Genomic DNA, 7,500 nt, shown 5'->3' on the forward strand with positions numbered 1-7,500 from the left:
AGGCTTGTCCCTTCTCCGTCTTGGTACACACAATGCCTCTTTGCTTTTCGGATCGATATAAAGCTTTTGCCACCGTCGGTCTGCCGGCCGCCGCCCGCGGTCCGCGCTCAGACTCTGTCTGTCCGCAGCCCCCGCTGCGTTCTTGGACTTTGTCATTTTTTTCGGAAATAGCGAAAAAAAGCTTTTATCATTGTAAGTCGGAGCTCGCCCGGCCTCCCGCTTACTGAGTCACAATTGAGTAAGGCTCACTTAGAACTCTGCACTGTGTCAACCGTACCACTAGTCACCCTGCTAAGTGTGTCTGGAAAACGTGTTCCCGTAAATCTCCGGGAACCCCGCCAATCCCCCCGTACAGAAATTGCATGTGTCAAGTCGGCGGGATGCCTCCCGGAAGTCCTACCGGGAAGGTCGCACTCTGGCCCCGCCAGGCGGGGCAAATCCGACCCCCATAGTGACTTCCGGGCCTAACTCGTTAACCAGAGCCGCGACAGACCGTGCAACAATGACATGTGTCAAACCGGCGGCACGACGCCCGGAGCTCATGCCGGTCGCGGGGCACCTCGGGCCCGCCCGACGGGGCAGATCCGACCTTCACAGGCTTCCGACGGCAATTGGTTAACCGGCGTGGCGCCGAGGGCACGCGGCTGGCTCGGCGGGCGGCCCTCCGGTAGTGCCGCCGTCGATCGGCCGCCTCGGTCGGCAGGAGGGCCCCGAAGTCGCCTTCATTCTGACTTCCGAGTCGGGACTTAGATTACTTTCGACTCTTCAGCCAAGGTCTCGGATCGACGGCGGGACCTGCGGTTGTCCCTCCGAAAATGCCGCCGCTCGGCCGGCACGGCCCGCCGAATACGTCCCCTTACTGGCTCCCGCCTCGGGACTTTGTCAGAAATTCATTCGGGCAAGGTTTCCATTCGGCGGCCGGAGCACCGGTAGTCATACGGAAAATGCCGCCCCTCGGCCGGCATGGGCCTGCGAATAGGTCCCGCTGACAGACTTCCGCGATTGGGTATTTGTCCGAAAATCCATACCGGCAATCTTCGGAATCGTGCGGAAAAGCTGCCGCGTGGCCCGGGTTAACCAATTGGGGAGGCCGGTGCCATCTACCGAATACTTCAACAACTCGTGAAAACGGCCTCCCTATATATCTGCAGGAACCCCGCCAATGCCCCCGTACAGAAATTGCATGTGTCAAAGGGGCGGCCGAATCTGACCCCGGCGGCCGAGCCTCTGGAACTCCGGGTCGGCCTCGGCCGGCAAATCCGACCCCCATCCAGACTTCCGGAGCGGACTTGGTTAACGAATTGCCACCGGGCAAATGGTTAACCGACAGATCTTGGAGGCTCGTTACCCAAGCCATCCCCCGCCGGTGCGAAAAGTTAACAATCAGCGGGCGGGCAATTCGTGAACCGACCGGGACCGGGCAATTCGTTAACCATTCGGAACCGGGCAATTCGTTAACCAACCTTGTCCTGGCAATGAGTGCACCAACCCGGCCGGACAATTCGTTAACCAAGCTGGCTCTGGCAATTCGTTAACCAACCTGGCCGGGACAATTCGTTAACCAACCCGGCCGGACAATTCGTTAACCAAGCTGGCTCTGGCAATTCGTTAACCAACCTGACCCTGACAATTCGTTAACCAACCCTGTCCTGGCAATGAGTGCACCAACCCGGCCGGACAATTCGGTAACCAACCAGACCCTGGCAATTCGTTAACCAACCAGGACGGGCAATTCGTCAACCAACCCTGTCCTGGCAATGAGTGCACCAACCCGGCCGGACAATTCGGTAACCAACCAGACCCTGGCAATTCGTTAACCAACCTGACCCGGACAATTCGTTAACCAACCAGGACGGGCAATTCGTTAACCAACCAGGCCCGGACAATACTTTAACCACCCTGGTTTTCCAATTCGTGAACCAACTGGGAACGGACAATTCGGTAACCAACCCTGTCCTGGCAATGAGTGCACCAACCCGGCCGGACAATTCGTTAACCACCCTGTCCTTGCCAATTCGTGAACCAACTGGGAACGGACAATTCGTTAACCAACCCGGCCGGACAGTTCGTTAACCAAGCTGGCTCTGGCAATTCGTTAACCTACCCGGCCATGGCAATTCGTTAACCAACCTGACCCTGACAATTCGTTAACCAGCCAGGACGGGCAATTCGTTAACCAACCTGGCCCGGACAATTCCTTAACCACCCTGGCCTTGCCAATTCGTGAACCAACTGGGAACGGACAATTCATTAAACAACCCTGTCCTGGCAATGAGTGCACCAACCCAGCCGGACAATTCGTTAACCAAGCTGGCTCTGGCAATTCGTTAACCTACTCGGACATGCCAATTCGTTAACCAGTCTGACCCGGACAATTCGCTAACCAACCCTACTCGGGCAAATCGTTAACCAAGCCCAACCCCGACAATTCGTTAACCAACCCTGCACGGTCAAGTCGTTAACCAAGCCCAAACCCGACAATTCGTTAACCAACCCATACATGGCAATTCGCTAAACAACCCGGCTCGGGCAAATGGTTAACCAAGCCGGCCGGGCAAATCGTTAACCGGCCCGGCAGTCCCGACAATTCGACAATCAACCAGCTGAGGACAAACCCTTCGCCCTCAATAACAACTAGTTCTTGCCCCGCCGTCAAAATGTCCCGGCCGATGTTCATCAGAAACTCCTTGCTGGCCCATGGGCCCCCCCTCCTTACCTTAAGAGAGTCATAGTTACTCCCGCCGTTTACCCGCGCCGCACTGAATTTCGTCAAGTTGGGTCTGGCAACCCGCTAACCCGGCCGGCCGGGCCTGACAACGCTCTAGAAACCCGGAACAGGCAGTTTCGTGAACCAACCGCGCACGCTCCTGACAATGCGTTCACCCACCCTGCTCGGGCAAATCGTTAACCAAGCCCAACCCTGACAATGCGTTAATCAACCCGGCCATGGCAATTCATTAACCAACCCGGCTCGGGCAAATGGTTAACCAAGCCGGCCGGGCAAATCGTTGACCGGCCCGGCAGTCCCGACGATTCGACAATCAACCAGCTGAGGACAAACCCTTCGCCCTCAATAACAACTAGTTCTTGCCCCGCCGTCAAAATGTCCCGGCCGATGTTCATCAGAAACTCCTTGCTGGCCCATGGGCCCCCCTCCTTAACCTTAAGAGAGTCATAGTTACTCCCGCCGATTACCCGCGCTGCACTGAATTTCGTCAAGTTGGGTCTGGCAAGCCGCTAACCCGGCCGGCCGGGCCTGACAACGCTCTAGAAACCCGGAACAGGCAGTTTCGTGAACCAACCGCGCACGCTCCTGACAATGCGTTAGCCAACCCTGCTCGGGCAAATCGTTAATCAAGCCCAACCCTGAAACTGCGTTAACCAACCCGGCCATGGCAATTCATTAACCAACCCGGCTCGGACAAATGGTTAACCAAGCCCAACCCAGACAATTCGGTAACCAACCCGGCTCGGGCAAATGGTTAACCAAGCCGGCCGGGCAAATCGTTGACCGGCCCGGCAGTCCCGACGATTCGACAATCAACCAGCTGAGGACAAACCCTTCGCCCTCAATAACAACTAGTTCTTGCCCCGCCGTCAAAATGTCCCGGCCGATGTTCATCAGAAACTCCTTGCTGGCCCATGGGCCCCCCTCCTTAACCTTAAGAGAGTCATAGTTACTCCCGCTGTTTACCCGCGCCGCACTGAATTTCGTCAAGTTGGGTCTGGCAAGCCGCTAACCCGGCCGGCCGGGCCTGACAACGCTCTAGAAACCCGGAACAGGCAGTTTCGTGAACCAACCGCGCACGCTCCTGACAATGCGTTAGCCAACCCTGCTCGGGCAAATCGTTAATCAAGCCCAACCCTGAAACTGCGTTAACCAACCCGGCCATGGCAATTCATTAACCAACCCGGCTCGGACAAATGGTTAACCAAGCCCAACCCAGACAATTCGGTAACCAACCCGGCTCGGGCAAATGGTTAACCAAGCCGGCCGGGCAAATCGCTAACCGGCCCGGCAGTCCCGACAATTCGACAATCAACCCGCTGAGGACAAACCCTTCGCCCTCAATAACAACTAGTTCTTGCCCCGCCGTCAAAATGTCCCGGCCGATGTTCATCAGAAACTCCTTGCTGGCCCATGGGCCCCCCTCCTTACCTTAAGAGAGTCATAGTTACTCCCGCCGTTTACCCGCGCCGCACTGAATTTCGTCAAGTTGGGTCTGGCAAGCCGCTAACCCGGCCGGCCGGGCCTGACAACGCTCTAGAAACCCGGAACAGGCAGTTTCGTGAACCAACCGCGCACGCTCCTGACAATGCGTTCACCCACCCTGCTCGGGCAAATCGTTAACCAAGCCCAACCCTGACAATGCGTTAATCAACCCGGCCATGGCAATTCATTAACCAACCCGGCTCGGGCAAATGGTTAACCAAGCCGGCCGGGCAAATCGTTGACCGGCCCGGCAGTCCCGACGATTCGACAATCAACCAGCTGAGGACAAACCCTTCGCCCTCAATAACAACTAGTTCTTGCCCCGCCGTCAAAATGTCCCGGCCGATGTTCATCAGAAACTCCTTGCTGGCCCATGGGCCCTCCTCCTTAACCTTAAGAGAGTCATAGTTACTCCCGCCGTTTACCCGCGCCGCACTGAATTTCGTCAAGTTGGGTCTGGCAACCCGCTAACCCGGCCGGCCGGGCCTGACAACGCTCTAGAAACCCGGAACAGGCAGTTTCGTGAACCAACCGCGCACGCTCCTGACAATGCGTTAGCCAACCCTGCTCGGGCAAATCGTTAATCAAGCCCAACCCTGAAACTGCGTTAACCAACCCGGGCATGGCAATTCATTAACCAACCCGGCTCGGACAAATGGTTAACCAAGCCCAACCCTGACAATTCGGTAACCAACCCGGCTCGGGCAAATGGTTGATCAAGCCGGCCGGGCAAATCGGTAACCGGCCCGGCAGCCCCGACTATTCGACAATCAACCAGCTGAGGACAAACCCTTCACCCTCAATAACAACTACGTCTTGCCCCGCCGTCAAAATGTCCCGGCCGATGTTCATCAGAAACTCCTTGCTGGCCCATGGGCCCCCCTCCTTACCTTAAGAGAGTCATAGTTACTCCCGCCGATTACCCGCGCTGCACTGAATTTCGTCAAGTTGGGTCTGGCAAGCCGCTAACCCGGCCGGCCGGGCCTGACAATGCTCTAGAAACCCGGAACAGGCAGTTTCGTGAACCAACTGCGCACGCTCCTGACAATGTGTTCACCCACCCTGCTCGGGCAAATCGTTAACCAAGCCCAAACCCGACAATTCGGTAACCAACCCAACCATGACAATTCGCTAACCAACCCGGCCCGGGCAAATGGTTAACCAAGCCCAAACCTGACAATTCGTTAACCAACCCGGCCCGGGCAAATGGTTAACCAAGCCGGCCGGGCAAATCGGTAACCGGCCCGGCAGCCCCGACTATTCGACAATCAACCAGCTGAGGAGAAACCCTTCACCCTCAATAACAACTACGTCTTGCCCCGCCGTCAAAATGTCCCGGCCGATGTTCATCAGAAACTCCTTGCTGGCCCATGGGCCCCCCCTCCTTACCTTAAGAGAGTCATAGTTACTCCCGCCGATTACCCGCGCTGCACTGAATTTCGTCAAGTTGGGTCTGGCAAGGCGCTAACCCGGCCGGCCGGGCCTGACAATGCTCTAGAAACCCGGAACAGGCAGTTTCGTGAACCAACCGCGCACGCTCCTGACAATGTGTTCACCCACCCTGCTCGGGCAAATCGTTAACCAAGCCCAAACCCGACAATTCGGTAACCAACCCAACCATGACAATTCGCTAACCAACCCGGCCCGGGCAAATGGTTAACCAAGCCCAAACCTGACAATTCGCTAACCAACCCGGCCCGGGCAAATGGTTAACCAAGCCGGCCGGGCAAATCGGTAACCGGCCCGGCAGCCCCGACTATTCGACAATCAACCAGCTGAGGACAAACCCTTCGCCCTCAATAACAACTAGTTCTTGCCCCGCCGTCAAAATGTCCCGGCCGATGTTCATCAGAAACTCCTTGCTGGCCCATGGGCCGACAATTCGTTAACCAACCCAACCATGACAATTCGCTAACCAACCCGGCCCGGGCAAATGGTTAACCAAGCCCAAACCTGACAATTCGTTAACCAACCCGGCCCGGGCAAATGGTTAACCAAGCCGGCCGGGCAAATCGGTAACCGGCCCGGCAGTCCCGACAATTCGACAATCAACCAGCTGAGGACAAACCCTTCGCCCTCAATAACAACTAGTTCTTGCCCCGCCGTCAAAATGTCCCGGCCGATGTTCATCAGAAACTCCTTGCTGGCCCATGGGCCCCCCTCCTTACCTTAAGAGAGTCATAGTTACTCCCGCCGATTACCCGCGCTGCACTGAATTTCGTCAAGTTGGGTCTGGCAAGCCGCTAACCCGGCCGGCCGGGCCTGACAATGCTCTAGAAACCCGGAACAGGCAGTTTCGTGAACCAACTGCGCACGCTCCTGACAATGTGTTCACCCACCCTGCTCGGGCAAATCGTTAACCAAGCCCAAACCCGACAATTCGGTAACCAACCCAACCATGACAATTCGCTAACCAACCCGGCCCGGGCAAATGGTTAACCAAGCCCAAACCTGACAATTCGTTAACCAACCCGGCCCGGGCAAATGGTTAACCAAGCCGGCCGGGCAAATCGGTAACCGGCCCGGCAGCCCCGACTATTCGACAATCAACCAGCTGAGGAGAAACCCTTCACCCTCAATAACAACTACGTCTTGCCCCGCCGTCAAAATGTCCCGGCCGATGTTCATCAGAAACTCCTTGCTGGCCCATGGGCCCCCCCTCCTTACCTTAAGAGAGTCATAGTTACTCCCGCCGATTACCCGCGCTGCACTGAATTTCGTCAAGTTGGGTCTGGCAAGGCGCTAACCCGGCCGGCCGGGCCTGACAATGCTCTAGAAACCCGGAACAGGCAGTTTCGTGAACCAACTGCGCACGCTCCTGACAATGTGTTCACCCACCCTGCTCGGGCAAATCGTTAACCAAGCCCAAACCCGACAATTCGGTAACCAACCCAACCATGACAATTCGCTAACCAACCCGGCCCGGGCAAATGGTTAACCAAGCCCAAACCTGACAATTCGCTAACCAACCCGGCCCGGGCAAATGGTTAACCAAGCCGGCCGGGCAAATCGGTAACCGGCCCGGCAGCCCCGACTATTCGACAATCAACCAGCTGAGGACAAACCCTTCGCCCTCAATAACAACTAGTTCTTGCCCCGCCGTCAAAATGTCCCGGCCGATGTTCATCAGAAACTCCTTGCTGGCCCATGGGCCGACAATTCGTTAACCAACCCAACCATGACAATTCGCTAACCAACCCGGCCCGGGCAAATGGTTAACCAAGCCCAAACCTGACAATTCGTTAACCAACCCGGCCCGGGCAAATGGTTAACCAAGCCGGCCGGGC

The sequence above is a fragment of the Mobula birostris genome, unplaced genomic scaffold (assembly GCF_030028105.1).
Source record: "Mobula birostris isolate sMobBir1 unplaced genomic scaffold, sMobBir1.hap1 scaffold_939, whole genome shotgun sequence".
Classification (NCBI taxonomy): Eukaryota; Metazoa; Chordata; class Chondrichthyes; order Myliobatiformes; family Myliobatidae; genus Mobula; species Mobula birostris.